General features: G+C 39.0%; 1 protein-coding gene across 2 annotated transcripts in view; it reads right to left on the reverse strand.

Moving 5' to 3' along the window:
• The window catches only part of LOC118972456 (uncharacterized), a 423,078-nt gene that overhangs the window by 113,184 nt on the left and 289,296 nt on the right, over positions 1-20,598 (reverse strand). Inside the window, exon 10 of one of the 2 annotated variants that reach the window (XR_012120645.1) lies at positions 18,582-19,026. The exons of the other annotated variant lie outside the window; for it this stretch is intronic. The gene's annotated coding sequence lies outside the window, so the exon portion shown is untranslated. Of the gene's footprint in view, positions 1-18,581; positions 19,027-20,598 lie in introns of those variants that run through there. 2 annotated transcript variants of the gene reach the window in all.

Consider the following 20,598-nt stretch of genomic DNA (forward strand, 5'->3'; position numbering starts at 1 on the left):
TCTTCTTCATATCGTATCTTAGTTCATTTTCTGGGTAGCCAAATTAGGCTTTGATCCTCTGTATAAACACAAACAGACCCTTTGCCCACACTTTTATATGCCCTTTATACCATTGTGAAGAACTTACTGGAGGTCACCACACAGGAACTGCTTTTATTTTTTTTTAAGAGAAAGGAATATTATCAGAAAAATGTACTTCCATAGCTGATCATCTGACACCCTTTAAATGATCAAAATTAAGGATATTTAAAGCATGCATTAATCATTGATTTACAGTTAGTTTTATCCTATCAGAGAGCAATCCCCCTTTCTTTTTTTTTGTTGTTGTCATTAATCTACAATTACATGAAGAACATTATGTTTACTAGGCTCTTCCCTATACCAGGTCCCCCCACAAACCCCTTTACAGTCACTATCCATCAGCATAGCAAAATGTTGTAGAATCACTACTTGTCTTCTCTGTGTTGTACAGCCCTCCCCTTTCTCTCACCCCCCCTTGTGCATGCTACTCTTAATACCCCCTTCTTCTTACCCCCCCTTATCCCTCCCTACCCACCCATCCTCTCCAGTCCCTTTCCCTTTTGTACCTGTTAGTCAGTTCTTGGGTTCTGTGATTCTGCTGCTGTTTTATTCCTTCAGTTTTTCCTTTGGTCTTATACTCCACAGATGAGTGAAATCATTTGGTATTTCTCTTTCACCGCTTGGCTTATTTCACTGAGCATAATACCCTCTAGCTCCATCCATGTTGTTGCAAATGGTAGGATTTGTATTCTTCTTATGGCTGAGTAATATTCCATTGTGTATATGTACCATATCTTCTTTATCCATTCATCTATGATGGACATGTAGGTTGCTTCCAATTCTTGGCTATTGTAAATACTGCTGCGATAAACATAGTGGTGCATCTGTCTTTTTCAAACTTGAGTGCTGCGTTCTTAGGGTAAATTCCTAGGAGTGGAATTCCTGGGTCAAATGGTAAGTTTATTTTGAGCATTTTGAGGAACCTCCATACTGCTTTCCACAATGGTTGAACTCATTTACATTCCTACCAGCAGTGTAGGAGGGTTCCCCTTTCTCCACATCCTTACCAACATTTGTTGTTGTTTGTCTTTTTGATGGTAGTCATCCTTACTGGTGTGAGGTGTTATCTCATTGTACTTTTAATTTGCATTTCTCTGATAACTAGCGATGTGGAACATCTTTTCATGTGTCTGTTGGCCATCTGTATTTCTTTTTTGGAGAACTGTTCAGTTTCTTTGTCTATTTTTTAAATGGATTGTTTGTTGAGGTGGGTGAGCTCTTTATATATTTTGGACATCAAGCCTTTATCAGATCTGTCATTTTCAAATATATTCTCCCATACTGTAGGGTTCCTTTTTGTTCTATTTATGGTGTCTTTTGCTGTACAGAAGCTTTTCAGCTTAATATAGTCCCACTTGTTCATTTTTGCTGTTGTTTTCCTTGCCTGGGAGATATGTTCAAGAAGAGGTCACCCATGTTTATGTCTAAAAGGTTTTTGCCTATGTTTTTTTCTAAGAGTTTTATGGTTTCATGACATACATTCAGGTCTTTGATCCATTTTGAATTTACTTTTGTGTATGGGGTTAGACAATGGTCCAGTTTCATTCTCCTACATGTAGCTGTCCAGTTTTGCCAGCAGCATCTGTTGAAGAGACTGTCATTTTGCCATTGTATGTCCATGGCTCCTTTATCAAACATTAATTGACCATATATGTTTGGGTTAATGTCTCGAGTCTCTAATCTGTTCTACTGGTCTGTGGCTCTGTTCTTGTGCCAATACCAAATTGTCTTGATTACTATGGCTTTGTAGTAGAGCTTGAAGTTGGGAGTGAGATCCCCCCAACTTTATTCTTCTTTTTCAGGATTTCTTTGGCTATTCGGGGTCTTTGGTGCTTCCATATGAATTTTTGAACTATTTGTTCCAGTTCATTGAAGAATGTTGCTGGTAATTTGATAGGGATTGCATCAAATCTGTATATTGCTTTGGGCAGGATGGCCATTTTGATGACATTAATTCTTCCTAGCCATGAGCATGGGACGAGTTTCCATTTGATAGTGTCCTCTTTAATTTCTCTTCAGAGTGACTTGTAGTTTTCAGGGGATAGCTCTTTCACTTCTTTGGTTAGGTTTATTCCTAGGTATTTTATTCTCTTTGATGCAATTGTGAATGGAGTTGTTTTCCTGATTTCTCTTTCTATTGGTTCATTGTTAGTGTATAGGAAAGCTACAGATTTCTGTGTGTTAATTTTGTATCCTGCAACTTTGCTGTATTCCGATATCAGTTCTAGTAGTTTTGGAGTGGAGTCTTTAGGGTTTTTTATGTACAATATCATATCATCTGCAAATAGTGACAGTTTAACTTCTTTACCAATCTGGATTCCTTGTATTTCTTTGTTTTTTCTGATTGCCATGGCTAGGACCTCCAGTACTATGTTAAATAGCAGTGGGGATAGTGGGCATCCCTGTCTAGATCCCAATCTCAGAGGAAAAGCTCTCAGCTTCTCACCATTCAGTATAATGCTGGCTGCGGGTTTATCATATATGGCCTTTATTATGTTGAGGTACTTGCCCTCTATTCCCATTTTGCTGAGAGTTTTTATCATGAATGGATGTTGAATTTTGTCAAATGCTTTTTCAGCATCTATGGAGATGATCATGTGGTTTTTGTCTTTCTTTTTGTTGCAGAAACTTCCCCAAAGAACATCAATACCAGCAAGGAGAGACTGGATTTGTGAAAACTACAAGGAATCAAGGAAGGTTGTGAACAGTGGGGTAACACAATAGAAATTATACTTCAAAAAATTAAACTGTGGCAACCCAGACAGAAAAAGATAAACAAATAAAATAGGAAGTCTGCATAAAAAGCAAGACATTAAGCTTAGCTGAAACATAAGGTGTATTAAGGGGGGCGGAGCCAAGATAGCATCAACAATCATCTTTTTGTTGATGTCCAGCAAAACTGGTCAGCTACATGTAGGAGAATGAAACTGGACCATTGTCTAACCCCATACACAAAAGTAAATTCAAAATGGATGATGTTGATGGATTTTCGAATGTTGTACCATCCTTGCATCCCTGGGATGAATCCCACTTGGTCATGGTGTACGATCCTTTTGATGTATTTTTGAATTTGGTTTGCTACTGTTTTGTTGAGTATTTGTCCATCTGTGTTCATCAGGGATATTGGTCTGTAGTTTTCTTTTTTGGTGGGGTCTTTGCCTGGTTTTGGTATTAGGGTGATGTTGGCTTCATAGAATGAGTTTGGGAGTATTCCCTCTTCTATTTTTTGGAAAACTTTAAGGAGAATGGGTATTATGTCTTCCCTGTATGTCTGATAAAATTCCGAGGTAAATCCATCTGGCCCAGGGGTTTTGTTCTTGGGTAGTTTTTTGATTACCACTTCAATTTCTTTGCTCGTAATTGGGTTGTTTAACTTTTGTGTTTCTTCATTGGTCAGTCTTGGAAGGTTGTATTTTTCTATGAAGTTTTCCATTTCTTCTAGGTTTTCCAGCTTGTTGGCATATAGGTTTTCATAGTAGTCTTTAATAATTCTTTGTATTTCTGTGGAGTCTGTCATGATTTTTCCGTTCTCATTTCTGATTCTGTTGATTTGTGTTGATTCTCTTTTTCTCTTAATAAGTTTGGCTAGAGGCTTATCTATTTTGTTTATTTTCTCAAAGAACCAGCTCTTGGTTTTGTTGATTTTTGCTATTGTTTTATTCTTCTCAATTTTGTTTATTTCTTTTCTGATCTTTATTATGTCCCTCCTTATGCTGACTTTAGGCCTCATTTGTTCTTCTTTTTCCAGTTTCAATAATTGTGATGTTAGACTATTCATTTGGGATTGTTCTTCCTTCTTCAAGTGTGCCTGGATCGCTATATACTTTCCTCTTAAGACTGGTTTCGCTTCATCCCACAGAAGTTGGGGCTTTGTGTGGTTGTTGTCATTTGTTTCTATATATTCCTTGATCTCTATTTTGATTTGTTCTTTGATCCATTGATTATTTAGGAGCATGTTGTTAAGCCTCCGTGTGTTTGTGAGCCTTTTTGTTTTCTTTGTAGAATTTATTTCTAGTTTTATAACTTTGTGGTCTGAAAAATTGGTTGGTAGAATTTCAATATTGTGGAATTTACTGAGGCTCTTTTTCTGGGCTAGTATGTGGTCTATTCTGGAGAATGTTCCTGTGCACTTGAGAAGAATGTATATCCTGTTGCTTTTTGATGTAGAGTTCTATAGATGTCTATTAGGTCCATGTGTTTTACTGTGTTGTTCAGTGTCTCTGTGTTCTTACTTATTTTCTGCCCAGTGGATCTATCCTTTGGGGTGAGTGGTGTGTTGAAGTCTCCTAAAATGAATGCATTGCATTCTATTTCCTCTTTTTGTTCTGTTAGTTTTTGTCTCACATATGCTGGTGCTCCTGTGTTGGGTGCATATATATTTAGAATGGTTATATCCTATATCCTCTTGTTGGACTGAGCCCTTTATCATTATGTAATGTTCTTCTTTATCTCTTGTTACTTTCTTTGTTTTGAAGTCTATTTTGTCTGATATTAGTACTGCAACCCCTGCTTTCTTCTCACTGTTGTTTGCCTGAAATAAGTTTTTCCATCCCTTGACTTTTAGTCTGTGCATGTCTTTGGGTTTGAGGTGAGTTTCTTGTAAGCAGCATATAGATGGGTCTTGCTTTTTTATCCATTCTATTACTCTGTGTCTTTTGATTGGTGCATTAACTCCATTTACATTTAGGCTGACTATTGAGAGATATGTACTTATTGCCATTGCAGGCTTTAAATTCGTGGTTACCAAAGGTTCATGGTTAGCCTCTTTAGTATCTTACTGCCTAACTTAGCTCACTTATTGAGCTGTTATATACACTGTCTGGATATTCTTTTCTTCTCTCCCTTCTTATTCCTCCTCCTCCCTTCTTCATATGTTGGGTGTTTTGTTCTGTGCTCTTTTTAGGAGTGCTCCCATCTAGAGCAGTCCCTGTAAGATGCTCTGTAGAGGTGGTTTGTGGGAAGCAAATTCCCTCAGCTTTTACTTGTCTGGGAATTGTTTAATCCCGCTATCATATTTAAATGATAGTCGTGCTGGATACAGTATCCTTGGTTCAAGGCCCTCCTGTTTCATTGCATTAAATATATCATGCCATTCTCTTCTGGCCTGTAAGGTTTCTGTTGAGAAGTCTGATGATAGCCTGACGGGTTTTCCTTTATAGGTGACCTTTTTCTCTCTAGCTGCCTTTAAAACTCTTTCCTTGTCCTTGATCTTTGCCATTTTAATTATTATGTGTCTTGGTGTTGTCCTCCTTGGATCCTTTCTGTTGGGGGTTCTGTGTATTTCCATGGTCTGTTCGATTATTTCCTCCCCCAGTTTGGGGAAGTTTTCAGCAATTATTTCTTCAAAGACACTTTCTATCCCTTTTCCTCTCTCTTCTTCTTCTGGTACCCCTATAATATGGATATTGTTCCTTTTGGATTGGCCACACAGTTCTCTTAATATTGTTTCTTTCCTGGAGATCCTTTTATCTCTGTCTATGTCAGCTTCTATGCATTCCTGTTCTCTGGTTTCTATTCCTTCAATGGCCTCTTGCATCTTATCCATTCTGCTTATAAATCCTTCCAGAGTTTGTTTCACTTCTGTAATCTCCTTCCTGGCATCTGTGATCTCCCTCCAGACTTCATCCCATTGCTCTTGCATTTTTCTCTGCATCTCTATCAGCATGTTTATGATTTTTTATTTTGAATTCTTTTTCAGGAAGACTGGTTAGGTCTGTCTCCTTCTCTGGTGTTGCCTCTGTGATCTTGGTTTGCCTGTAATTTTGCCTTTTCATGGTGATAGAAATAGTTTGCAGAGCTGGAAAGAGTGACGGCTGAACGAACTTCCCTTCTTGTTGGTTTGTGGCCTTTCTCTCCTGGGAGAACAGCGACCTTTAGTGGCTTGTGCTGGGCAGCTGTGTGCAGACAGGGCTTCTGCTTCCTGCCTAGCTGCTATGGAGTTTATCTCTGCTTTTGCTGTGGGCGTGGCCTGGCTGGGGCTGCTCCAAAATGGTGGAGCCCCATTGGAGGGGGAGCTGCCGGGAGGCTATTTATCTCCATAAGGGGCCTCTGTGCTCCCTGCTGTCCAGGGGGTTAGAGTGTCCAGAGATCCCCAGATTCCCTACCTCTGGACTAAGTGTCCTGCCCTGCCCCTTTAAGACTTCCAAAAAGCACTCAACAAAACAAAACAACAAGAACAAAAAAAAATTAAATAAACAATTAAAAAAAAAAAACTCGCTTTTCTTTGTCCTCAGGCACCAGCCTCAGGCATCTGCTTACCAGTCTTGCTTCCCCGTTTCCCTAGTATTGGGGTCCCTGTCCCTTTAAGACTTCCAAAAAGCAGTCACCAAAAAAAAAATAAAATAGTAAAATAATAAAATAATAAAATAATAAAATAAAATAAAATAAATGGCTGCTCGCTTTTCTTTGTTCTCTGGCTCCGGCCTTAGGCACCTGCTCACTGGTCTTGCTGGTCTATTTCCCTAGTATCCAGAACCCCACGCATGCACTGTGGCTGTGCTCTCGTGAGGATGGCTGGGCCTGGGTGTTCAGCAGTCCTGGGTTCCCTCTCCTTACCGGCTCTGACTCCTCTCCTCCCACCAGGAGCTGGGGGGAGGGGCGCTCAGGTCCTGCAGGGCTGGGGCTTGTGTCTTACCCCTTCGTGAGGTGCTGGGTTCTCGCAGGTGTGGATGTGGTCTGGATGTTGTCCTGTGTTCTCAGGTCTCTATTCTAGGAAGAGTTGTCTTTGTTATATTTTCATAGATATATGTGGTTTTGGGAGGAGATTCCTGCTGCTCTACTCATGCTGCTATCTTGGCTCCGCCCCCCTTAATACACCTTATGTTTCAGCTAAGCTTAATGTCTTGCTTTTTATGCAGACTTCCTATTTTATTTGTTTATCTTTTTCTGTCTGGGTTGCCACAGTTTAATTTTTTGAAGTATAATTTCTATTGTGTTACCCCACTGCTCACAACCTTCCTTGATTCCTTGTAGTTTTCACAAATCCAATCTCTCCTTGCTGGTATTGATGTTCTTCAGAGCATTCTAGCAAAACTTTTTAGACTTCTGTCCTATTATTCTTCTACATGATTTTTATGTCTTCTATATGTTTTTTATGTTGCCTGAATGCTTCCACTTCTCATCATGTATATACCTGTTTTCATGACAGAGCTTTATTCTGGAATGCCCTTCTACCACATTTATCTGTTGAAGTCATATTCACTCCTAAGGCTCAGTTCAAATGCCACTCTCTCCCTCTCAGTTCCATCAAATACTTTACTGAATGCCAACTTGTATCTCACTGTAAACTTTATTGGATATCCTCAGTACTTCCTCTGATTCAAACTCTTACCGTACCATATAGCAGCCATGTATTACACATCATTTAGTGGCTTAAATTTTTTAAGTTCATTTTTCTCTCGTAAAAATTCAGTGGGCAGGGCAGGCTTAGGTACAGCAGCTTAACTCCTCAGAGACCTTAGTCACTCAGGCCCTTTCCATGCATGGCTTTCATCCTTATGGTGTAAGGTGACAGCCAGAGCTTCAGACTTTATACACAAATTCTAAGCAACAGAATAAAAGAAGATACAACAAAATAAGGGGGAAAATGCATTCCAGATGTGTTTTTAAACAAACCTTGTAGCAGTATAATGTACCTATAAGAAAATGCACACATTCTAAGTTTACAGTTAGATGAATTTTGACAAATACTGACCAGTACCATAAGATGTACAGATCAACCCAAAAAATTCCTTTTGGCTCTTTTGCAGTCAAGTACCACAACCCTGGCTCATATTAACAATATAAAAAAAAAATAGGATCTCCATATATTTTAAAACATCATTTGATAAAATTGAATATCCTTTTAAATAAAATTCTTATCAAATTAGGAAGAAAAGGGAACTTCCTCAACCTGATAATAAACACCTTTGAAAAGCCTCTAGCTAGCACACTTCATGGGCCATCTTCTATAGGCAGAAAGCAGGGCCAATAACAGGATCACCTCTGCTTTCCTTTTCTCAGTGATCACAGTCCTGCTCTGCCTATTGTCTCAATGTCTACAGGAGTTGTTCAGTATATTTTGCCTGGTTTTCTAGTTGTTTATGGTAAATAGATTGGTTCTTTGCCAGTCAGAAGCAGAAATCAACTGGATTTTTAAGAAAGAGTTACCACTCTTTACCACTCATTGGCCCAAACTAAGGCTAATTCTGACCTGCAAAGGAGACTGGAAATGTACCTTTATTCTGGGTGGTCACGTGCTCAGCGAAAAAATCAGGAAGTAGTGGATTTTGAGAAAGAGTGGGCATTATGTGCCATAATTGTACAGCTGTTAGGTCACTTTGCAGTTGAGTACTTCTAAGTGGAGGGGCAGAGCCTTTCTCATTTCCATAGCCTTTGAAGAGCCTGGAGCCCATAAAGGGCTGAGGAAAATAAAGCTGCAAAGATGGTCCTGAATGCTGACCTCATAAACATTCAAACCACCAAAGAGAAAATTAGGCATGAGGAAATAAGACAATGTGTGCTGGGAAAGGAAAGCGTTAAAGAAAGAAGTTGGAAATTATCTTAGAGTTCCAAACACATTAACCCACAGATTATTTTAAAACTCTGTTGAGGAACTGGAGACTCTACAAGCCTTGTTGTTCCCCTTACCTCAAATATCCTTTTCCTGGCACCCATGTCATTTTTCTCAAAGCTCAGATCATAAGTAAGTTACTAGATGGTCACCTAGCCTGTGGCAAACAGCTCTTTTATATAGCATGATTTGTGTCATTATTAATGCACATGAAGATTCATACAGTTTATTTCTACCCTCAAGAAGGTGGAATCTATTTGAAGTAGCAAAATAAATAAGAAGTTTTATTTTATTTCTTACTTTGCTCTCCTCACAGTACCTGCCCCAGTGAGCACTGAAAATCTTAAATAAGAACACTGTTCTTGAGCTAGTAGTGTCCTACATCTGGTTGGAAATTGAGATCAGTTGAGACCTTAAAAAGAAAACTAGCCTGGTGACACTGACTGTCTTCAACCACAGGGCTGATGAGCTGCTTTCTCAGGGAGGCAGCCCCTTGACTACTCTGCTGAAGCAGGCAGACACATAACGTCCCTGTGACCCTTCCTTGTTTTATTTTTCCCCCTAACCTATCTCCATAGAATACATTATATTGTAAATATTTATATTATTTATTGTCTATTTCTTTTTCCATTCAAATAAGGGTTGGGATATTTGTTCTTTTTGTTACTGCTATATTCCTCACACAGAAACATTTGTGGAATGAAGGAGTGGGAGACGATAACAAAGGAAGTTAAGTGAGAGGGTCACCTTGGAAGAAACTGAGATGAAACCTGAAACTATGGTGGGAGCTGGCTGCCCTCCAAAAGGCAAAGAGGGTTACCTATGATGACGAGAGGATTTGGGTAGCTCTTAAGGGCCGTGTAAAAGGGGGGGTGAAAATATGGAGATGTGAGTGAAAAAAGATTTTCTCTAACCTGTTTGTGTAATTCATCCAATTAATGGTGAGTTTGTAGAATTTCTCAATAGTGAAAGTAGAAAATGACCAATTCACAGAAAATTCTGTGATTAAGAATGGATTTGTAATTAAAAATTAAGACTAAAAAACTGAAATGCATGATATAATTTTATTTAGATTCCACCCCATGAATGCAGTTGTCTTTTATATATAGTGAATTTTTAGTTGCTGTGAGTCCTATAAAAACCATGTTTTTAATGACTAGTTCCTGTCCCTGTTTTTTCCTACCTTACGATTTGAAAATGGGTGTTTTATTTTCTTCTCCTTTTCACATTTAGCTTGGAATCCCTTCTCCATTCTTTGGCTTCCATTCAACACCAAGGGGCTCATTATTGCAAAGTTAAAAAGCCATAAGGGGAGTTTATAAAGTAAACTGCATCAGAGGCACAGCTATCATCTTACCATCATAACCACTCTGAATTGCCGGGTGGCACCAGAAAGCTCACTGGTACCTTGGCATATGGCAGTGGGAACCTGGTAATTTGGTTAAATTGAAAAGTTGGTGTGGAGTTGCCGTTAAGCTTTCCTCCAGTTGAGTGTGTGTGTGTGTGTGTGGTGTGTGTGTGTGTGTGTGTGTGTGTGTGTTATGTAGGGGCAGAAAAGAGGGAAGGAGTAATAGGAGAGGAGAGAAGTATGTTAAATCAATCCTAGGTTCTACTAACTTCATTTCTTATTGTAAATGACCTAGAGGGGTCACGGCTGCAGCTCTGCCTTTTCCCTCTCCATGGCTCTCGGTTTGTTGGCAGCTCTCTTTTGTTGGCTGGTTGACTGGCTTTGCCCCCTCTGCTTCTTTGTCAAAGAGACAGTTCAACAGAAAGAATCCAGATTTAAATTGCACAATTCTTATAGCTGCCAAACAACCAAAGACAGGAAAATAATGAGCAAAGGAGAAACGGAGGTTGGGGTCAGGAGAAAAGAGATATACGGAAGTGGTGGTAAACCTTTCCTTCATCGTGAATTTGGTTTGGACATATGCCCACACACTTTTGGTTCGAAACCAGAAGCTTAGCATTTAACAAAATTCCAGGAAGCATGTGGCCATCCAGGGTAAGAGACCAACCAATTCAGCTACAGTGAACTGCTCTCTGAAGAAGGCATGGGTTGACAGTGTGAGAAAACATGGTGCCCAACTTTCTCCCAGCACGGTCCTCAGCTGTGGGTTCAGATGGGGTACCTAACCTTGTGGCCAGGTCTCAGAGCAACTGAACTCATTTACCCTCCTGAGTATTGTCTGTGAATTCAAAAGCTGAAACTTATAAATGAGCTGAAAATTACAGGGCACTATGGCACACAGGAGACTTAGTTTCATATTTATTTTGAGATTTGCAATTTCAAGTTTAGGTAAGACTGAAAGATTCTCTAGAAGATCATAGTGATTTGTTTCTCTCATGCTATTAGTGACAAACTTCTTATGGTTGGCAAACCCACTAACCTTTTATGACTTAGATACAGAAACCCATGAATCAGGTGAATGGGATGTTAGCAACAACATCATCCACCCAGCAACTCCCAACATAAACAGCCAGGGGTATCTCCTGTCCCAAGGTTAAGTACATCAAGGCCTGTAAGCAAAGAACCCTATGTTGAATAAACTCAGTGGTCTTCCTTCTACCAGCCTCATGTCCCTGCACTAAGGTAGAGAAGGGGAACATTTCCTTTGGTCCCTTCTGACCTTAGCTGTGGAAGCCTTTGATGTCTTTTCCTGGCATCCTTCCTCTTCCATCTGTGTTTATCACTGCATTTTTGCATGCTAGTTCAATGACTCCATCGTGCCTGCAATAACACTCAGTCATTTCTCTCAGTTACTTCTCTTGTATTGGAGAAAAAGAAAAAACCCAACCAATCTGGGTTTAGGCAATAAAAACATTCTAGCACTGCAAATAAATTATCTAAGTGTGTTGGGAGATAATCCATTTTCTTGCCAAATGCTAAGGATTGTACCACATGGAAATGAAATGTGGATGGACAGGGAGGTTAAGTAAATAACACCAAGGGACAGGATGATAGAAGTGAGGGTGGTGGTGGTTGCCATGCACAAGGCTATGGCTCTGTGTGATATCTGCTATGCTATACCATCAATGTGGGGCTCCAGGATAAAGGGGATCCTTTAGTCAGCCTGGTGCAAACCATGCACCTGGCTTTACGACTGATGAGGGGGAGTAAGAGTTCACCTAACCCTGAGTCCTAATGATGAAGTCAGCAGATTTATATTCTAAACTGCAATAGGGTATGGCATTTACACAATAAGCCTGGGTCTCATATGCAACTACACTGTAAAACAGGGATATTTATCATTTCCTTTCTCCTTGTCCCCATTCCTCCAGCTGATTAGAGCTATTCCTACTCTACTCACTTTATGGGTTGCTGGGAGGAACAGGACCCAATGGTTATGATGAGAATAGTAGAAAGAGCTGCACTTACTGTGTATATTTTAAGTGCTAGACACTAATACTTCCACTTGAATCCTCAAATAACCTTAGGATAGGAGAATTGCTATCCCCATTTCCCCACAAGACAACTAAGAGTGAGAATAGTGAAGAAACTACCAAGGAATAAAGCCAGCTGTGGTGGGCATCTATCTCTAAAGGTCATGCCTTTATTAAGCTACAGTATATCTTTTAATTTGAAAAGCATAATATAGATATTTAGTATTGGTTACAGTTATTAAAGCCCTTTGCAACTCTAATCTTGCAATTGAAAATTTTCCTTGATACTCTAAGAAATATCTGAGCCAGGATGTTAGCAAAATTACCTGACAGGTTATATGAGCAGCATGTGGAAGACAGACATGCTTTGAGGGATGTCTTTGAGGGGGATCTATGAGTTTCTTACTCTAGCTCACTGACTTCCAAATTCACAGTGGGATTTAAAGAAAAAAGGAGGTGCTTGAATAACAATTATTAATTCTCCTCTGTTAACACTTTCTGGTATCTTAGTCTTTCTGACGGCAAGTATCTTGGCTCAATTTAGTAATGCATAAAGTCTTTAGAGTTTATAAAGGTGTTTCATGTGAATGTCATCATTTAAACTTTCATCCAATTTGCAAGCTAAGTATTATAATGCCAATTTTTCAAGTGAGAAAAGTCATCTATTCAAGGGGCAATAAGTTGTATCCCAAAAAGCTAAGCATTTCCCAATTATAAAAATCTCCCAGAAGTAGGGTAGCTTATATGTCCCAGTTTGCCTGGCTGTACCAGCACAATTAATTCTCAAAAATGTCCTAATTTGGAGGATAATCCCACTGTTAACCCACCAAAAAGCATGGAATTAAATGCAAAATTTCACTTGCAACTAGCAAATTTTGATAACATGATGAGTTATACCTTTGGCTATCAGGGACACATATAAGGATGTCCTTATATCCCACTTGCTATATATTTCTTCCTCATGGAATTTACACAAGGTAGATTTTTGGGGAATCAATACATTTCTTTTAACTCTCCACAGATAAGTGAAAGCCAGTCTCTAGGTCACTCAATGTGTGTTTCCCAGCCAGCTACACATTAGAATCAAGTGGTGAGCCTTTTAAACTCAGGGCTGCCTCAGTACCACCCAAGACCAATTAAGCCAGGGCTTCAGGGATGGAGCCTGAGAAATGGCATTTTTCAAAAGTTCTCCAGACAGAGCTTTTGACAATGCAGCAGGAAGCAATGACTGTCAGTCTGCATATGAACAGGCACAAGTCGATAACGGTGAAGTATGTCAGAACAATGGGAAGGCACTGCAAAGGAGAGATAAAAATTGGAGGTGAAATGCAAGATATTTTGGCTACTTTTTCTTCTACCTTATGAAACTCGTGTGTGTTTATCTCAGTTTGATGAAGTGTGGTATTGTTAAGCTGAGATATGGAAGCAACTTAAGTGTCCATTAATAGATAAATGGATAAAAAAGATGTAGTATATACATATGATGGTATATTATTCAGTCATAAAAAGAAAAGAAATCCTACCATTTGCAACAACATGGAAGAATCTAGAGGATATTATACTCAGTGAAATAAGCCAGGTGGAGAAAGACAAATACCAAATAATTTCACTTATTTGTGGAGTATAAAAATAAAGCAAAACAGAAGGAACAAAATAGTACTAGACTCATAGACACTGAGAAGGAACTAGTGGTTACAAAGAAGTAGGGGCTGGGGTGGGCAGTGGCGGAAGGGAATTAAGGGGCACAATAATTCACAATCACAACATCGGCTGGTCACAGGGATGGTAGTGTAGCATAGAGAATACAGTTAATGATTCTGTAACATCTTACTATTTTGATGGATAGTAGCCATGCTAGAGGGGGTGAGGGTTTGATGATATGGGTAACTGTTTCACCACTGTGTTGTACATTTGAAACCAACATAAGATTGTGCATCAATGATAGTTTAATAAAAAAAAGATTTGTTTTGCTGAACAGATACTGAGTCTAGTCTCCAGTTCTACTACTTGTCTCTCTGTAACTTTATTTAGATCTGTTGCAACCTCTTGCTTACCATGTGTGTGTGCTGGGAAGTTACAATGTGGGTTTGATTATGCAGAAGGAATTGTATCTGTTACCATCATGTCTTCTAAGGGATAAAGTCTCTTTCATTATTATTATTTTTTATTTCTGAATATGCTCACTGAGGAAGGGGGTGAGAAATAACTTATTGCACAGAGAATGACATGGGGTCACAGAGAGGTTAAGGTCTGAGTGTGGGTCATGCAGTGAGGCAACCCAGACCTTGAATTAGCAGTCAAAATATCTAATCATTAATCTAATGCTCTGTGAAAATTCAGGCATGGTAAAAAATAAGCTTCAATATTTTTCCAATTCATGAGAGTATTTTTAAAGTAGAGTATTATTAGACCTATTTTACGGTTATTTATTGCAATAAATGTTTACTTTGCTTTGAAATGCACTGAATCATACGCTAATCTCTTTGCTATAATTTTTCCATGGAAAGAAAATAACATTTCAGTTGATGCATTTTCAGTATGTTGGGAGCTCAGTCTCCTGTTTCAGGCCCAGTCTGGAACTGGTACCTGGGGACACAGAAGGCCCTGGCTGGGGACTGGTTCCTTCCTGGTGCAGATCACTGCAGTGCAGAATCACTGGCTTCTTTGCTGACAACTCCAAGCAACTCAAATTCTTTCCTTTCATTTTATTTTTTTCTGTATAAGTAATATTTAGTCCACCCTAGGATTCTATTCTAAGAGGTAATTTCTCAGTGTTTTCTGTAAACTGTAACCCTCTTCAAACTTCAATCTTAAATCTAATTCTTCAGTCTCTCCTCTCTATTCTCTGATGTTTTACCCTTCTCTGGGAAAAGGATGCACAAAAATGAGCAAAGAGTTTTAAAAACTACATACCCAAGAGATGCATTATTCCAAATATTAACCCACTATACCAGGCATTGGTGCGCATAGGAGAAGGGAGGGAGGTACCAGGACTGGGTGATGCAGGCAGAACTTTTGCTAGTCTTCAATCAGTCAGCTGCGGTAAGAGTGAGGGAAGAGGCAGGGAATAGGACTCCTGGGTTCCTTCTTTCATAACATTGATTACATACACCACAGACAGAGCTAGAGCAGTAGTTCAGGGCCATTCCTTAGACCCAGAATCTGGGGTCTTAGCCTATTTAAAATAATAATGTGTAATATTATTTCAAGCAGGGGTAGGAAAATAAACCTCAGAATTTAGTTCCTTCAGATTGGTGGACATGCAGAAATAAAAATTAAATCCAAAGATGGTCCTTAATAGCCACAATTCCTGCCCATGTTTCTCTCCAGGAACCTTTTGAATTGTTAGTGGTCTCAGGCTGAAGAGAAGAAGAGGTGATTCCCCCTTAGTTGTCCATCACAGACATCTGGCCAGGTTAAGTGGAAATAAGTTCCCAACCATTTGACAGCTTATCTAAGTCACTGAAAGTCCCAAATGGTATGAGAAGGTTAGGAGAACTAGTCAAGGTGTTGATATCCTCAAGAAATTAAATATAACCTAAAAAATTATTTGACATAAAATAAGGTTGGTTAAAAAAAATAATGGTAAAGGAGAGTAGTGAGGGATTCGAGTCTGGAAAAAAAATGGCTAAAAAAAATTGTAAAGTTTGTGGTAAAATGCTTTCTGGATCCACCTGGTAAATCCAGACGGGCCTCACAAAGGAAGAAGGCTAGAAAGTACTTTTGTGCTTTCAAATTATAAGGACCCTGAAGTGAAGAAGAAATGAAATACTTTAGAGCTGATAGGAATGTGGGAGGGTGCAGAAGCGAGACGGGAGTCATTAGCATGCCTGATTTAATTTGATGGAGAATTATTGCTCTTTATGTGTGTGCCTGTCTCCTTAATAAGCCTCTCAAGGGCTGCAACTCTTTACCTTTATGTTCTACACATAAAGAAGCTTAAGAAATGATTGCTGAATAAATAAATACATGACTAAATAAATGGTTGAGGATATGAATGGAGTCGCGAATGGAGGCGTTTACTATAAGTGGCATTGCAGGCAGCCTTGGCTATGAATTTAAACCTGTTGTTTGTGATCTCTCATCTTCCTTTGCCCAACCATACAGCTCATGATGATACTTCAGAGCGTTCTGCCACCAGCAAGTGATGCCTGCTTTTGGTCTTTTGAAAGAAGACTGCAGTTAACAGTTTTACGGACTTTAAATTTAGCAGCATTGGGCAAGAATAGAAATGTTCTAATCCTGTCTCCTCCTACGGAATGTGAATTGTGGTCAGAGTAATATGTTTTTGCCTCCTGTGATTTAGATCAAATTTCATAGGCCAGACAGGGCGTAGGGAGCTAGGCTGCAGCAGCCACTCTCCCTGGTAAACAGTGTCACACCTCCCTTGGATGGCCCGGGGCACCATGTGTGCCCTGGCATTGGAGACACCTCACCAGGGCCTGTCTGTTCTCCCTGTCTTGTTTCCCTGCCCAGTGTTCATGTGGCGTTTGGCTTCCTATTCTTAGAACTGGGCAATGCAGTGATGTGCAGGTATGAGAAGTACACACACACACATGCCTAGAGAAGACTGCCCCTGAAAAACACACCCAGGGCCTGGATGTGACTGACAGTTTGGATTTCCATTTCCCATACAGAAAAAGGTTACTTGTTCTAAAATTTCCACTGGGGAAGACTGAGTTGGCCTAGCAGAGCAATGCTATCTGGTGGGTGATTCTATCTCTATAAAGCAAGTCTGGGAAGATGTCAGAATGGTGTGTCTGCAGGCAGAAGATAGCAGGGAAATCGGCCTTCTTTCACAGACCCCTAAGGAAAGAGTTACCCAGTTGCTGGATTTAACACTGTTATCTGTCTGCCACCACTTAGGCTCAGACCCTTTGCTTTCACCCATTTGTGCTCCAGCCACTGTCCTATAAACATGTTTGATGCCACAGAATTGGAAATCAAATCAGGGAATAAAGGGTTTTTAACTTTTAAAGAAAGTACTGTCGGACTCTCTTGTCCCCTCCTGGCGTGAGCCGGGAGCTCTGTCCTTTCACTGTATCTCTAAATAAAAGCCTGTACCTTGCTCTCCTAAAAAAAAAAAAAAAAAAAAAAAATACTGTGTCTTATTCAGTTTTCCAGAGGGCTCCCCTCCAACTTCACCTTCCCCCCTTTTCCTTGAGAGCACTAACAATTTAAAGATAAAGCTGGTTAATAAATTCCTTTTGGGAATAGGAATTAGTATATATGCTTAGAAAAGTGGATTTCGGGAGAAAGGAAAAGAGAATGAAAGCGGGGAGTTTAAGAGGGAGTGAAAGTAAAATTTAACCAATGTATGTCATTTTTTGTTGAACTGGAATTATGCATTTAAGGAATGCTATATAATCAAATAAGGATTCTCCACTAATTTCCATCTCATTTATACCTGTAATCCATAGTAAGGAAGAAGCAACCTCTATTTTCTAAGTTATAGATATTCAGCCTATGAAAATAATAGGATCTTATCAAAGTTTAGCTCAAGTTCACCAAGGAAAACAAAGATCCATCATCTTCATGTACACTTCATAGTATTTCAAGTAACTAAGTATACTGAGACTTAAATTGCCTGACGAAAAGTACTCTTCTTGTGACTGTATTATTAACACATAGATACTGAACATATTCATTAGATATCCAGATTAATTTTGACAGTGGGGAATGTATGGACTCTATATACAATCTTTATAGGAGTAATATCACGTTAGTTTTATCTTTTAAGCCCACTCCTTGAACCTTCTGATTTATTATTAGATTAAGCTCATCCTTTATTAATTATTTTTAGTTGGTAAGATTTCTTAGTTTGTACATTTAAAAAGATGGACTTAACTGAATGAGCATTTAAAACTCTCTCTCATAATTGATCATGAGTACTAAATTGTTGCTTCTCTTTTTTCTTTTTTTGAGTTTCTTCTCTTTACCAGATGTTTTCCCTCTAATTAGGTAGATGTTTTTTATTGTTGATGTTTTTCTTTTTAAATATTCTGTGATGCTTGTTTTCTAATACTTTCTCAAATCTGACTACCTCTCATACTGGTAAACTATAGTAGTTGAGATACACAATATACGAAAGCAATTTGCTTACTCCAGAATGAAACATTTGGCATGTACTATCAATAAAATACTCCATGTGAGTAGTTGTACTGGTGAAAAAATAATATAGCCCTTTCATACAGGCCTTTAGAATTTTAACATCTGACACAATCAGGGACTTAAATGTGAATCTGTGAATTTAAGACACACTGACTCTTTGGCTATTGTTTACTAGGGTGACAGAAAGCTTTGCTTCCCAAATACAATCTTATTTTCTCTGTCAGTAAGAACAACTGGTCAAAATATTCCCAAGGATAGGGGTGCCATTAACAGAAGCATTTCAGATATCTGCATGAGAGTCAGAAGAAGATTCTCTTTGAATTACCTTGTACTACCCCACAAACTGTACTACATGTTGTAGGAAACATGGTTTGGGTTAGCTTATCCTTGGAATCAGTTCTATGTGCTCTAGAAACTTGGGTCTATGAGTCTGATTTAATATAATCCATGACCATCCCAACATGGCAGATATGAATACTCCTAATGAAAGTTCATGTTATGAAAGTTATTTAATTTAAAGGCAAGTCTGGGGTTCACAGTGGTCAGGAGATACTAAGGTGACGGACATTGTTTCCTGAGGCCACTGTAGTGTCATCATGATTTGTAAAATCATCACAGCTTCACCATCATTTGAAAACAAGTTTAAGAATATATAGGTATGAGTGTATCTTACAGGTACCCACTAAAGAAAATCAGACTGAAGCCAGTGAAATTAATCCATCATCACCCTGTTGGCTGGCTCTGCCTGCTACAGAAGCTGAGGCTCTTTCCTTCAGTTGGCCCGCCAGTAGGTTTGAGTCCCAGGAGATCTATGACTGAACCATGATTCACTGACGTCGCAGAAGCCAAACTGGCTCCTTCTTTGTCCTGAGGCTTCAGCTCAGGACCTTGGCCTCTCTTCCCTAACAAAGGGAAAAGAGCAGCAATAAATATGAGTAAGATAAAAACACCAAGCTGTAACCACCCTTTTATTATCATCAAAACTAAACAAAGACTCATTAAGAATTTCAGTATTTGAACTAAGAATTTAGAAAAAACAATTGGCAGAAAGCACAGGAGCAAAGGAGAATGTTTCCAAACAGGTTATAGGGCTTATTTTAATGAGCCCTCAATGATCTTCAGGAAATTTAATAGGAAACTATTTTAATTGGTTTAAATGAGCAATGTTTTGAGGTTTCTTGAAACTGCAAATTAATGAACAGAAAACAAAATCTACTCAAGTCTTTGAAAGTTATATAATTCTTTTCTTTTTTTTTTTTTTTGCTACAGAAAAATAATTATTTGGAATAATATGTACCAGAATTTGGGGATCTCTTGTCTAGCTGTGCTCCTTTTTAAGGCATTCTGCTTATCTCTAGGAGAAGAGCTTGGCCAGCTTCTAATTTGTGGACATTAAAAAGTTTTGTATTTAGCAAGTACTTACTAAGTGTGAAGTGTAAGGAGTGGTCTCTATTCTCTTAAGAGGTTATCAGAGAGATTCATATTGAAATAAAGGAGTGAATATGAGTGGGGGTCAAAGAAGGGATGAGAAGGACTATAAGTGATTTTGCCTAAAGCCAACTTGATCAGCTTCTCAAATGACTATTTCACCTAATTTACTTTTAACTATTTAATTGTAGCTAGTCAATTTCATTTTACCTTCCTAACATATTTAAGGAATGCTGCTCTAGTCTCTGCTGCCACATCTCTGCTATAGCTGAATATTGAAAGGTAGAGAAAGTAGTAAACTGAGAGCCATACAAAGACATATTAATAAGTATAAAGTTTTGAGTATGCATAACCTATACTAACATTTTCTTCCTTATTTCTTCATATCTAAAGAAAAGTATATTCATAAGAATTTTCATATTCCAGAACATGTTCTCCAGAAATATACTCTTACTGAGTATATCACGGATATACCTGTCAAAAAATACTGGATGGTGGACCATGGTACAAATCAGGCCAGAGTTCTTCTCTGGCAACAATAAACAGATATGGAAAGTCAATAGCCCTGGGGGCTGTGTAGCTGAGAAAACAGAGATTCAGGACTGACAACATCTTTCTTCTCCATGTACAGACTGAAGCTGAGCAAGAGTAGGTCATGATGGGTGAGGTATTGTCTTACTCCATTCAGGTTGCTGTAACAGAATGCTGTAGACTGGGTGGCTTGCAAACAACAGACATCCATTTCTCATAGTTCTGGAGGCTGGGATGTGCAAGATCAAGGTGCCTGGCAAGAGCCTGCTTCCTGGTTCATGGCAGCCATCTTTTCACTGTGTCCTCATAGGGACAAAGGAACTCTCTTGGTCTCTCTCATAACTGCACTAATATCATTTGTGAGGGCTCTGCCCTCTATGACCTAATTACCCCCCAGAGGCCCCTCCTCCAAATACCCTCATGCTGGGGATTAGGTCTCAACATATGAGTTTTGGGGGATGGGAACACCAGCCCTGAGAAGATACAGAGAGAAAGATGGCCTTGGAAGGCAAAAA

This window comes from Manis javanica, chromosome 8, assembly GCF_040802235.1.
Source record: "Manis javanica isolate MJ-LG chromosome 8, MJ_LKY, whole genome shotgun sequence".
Lineage (NCBI taxonomy): Eukaryota > Metazoa > Chordata > Mammalia > Pholidota > Manidae > Manis > Manis javanica.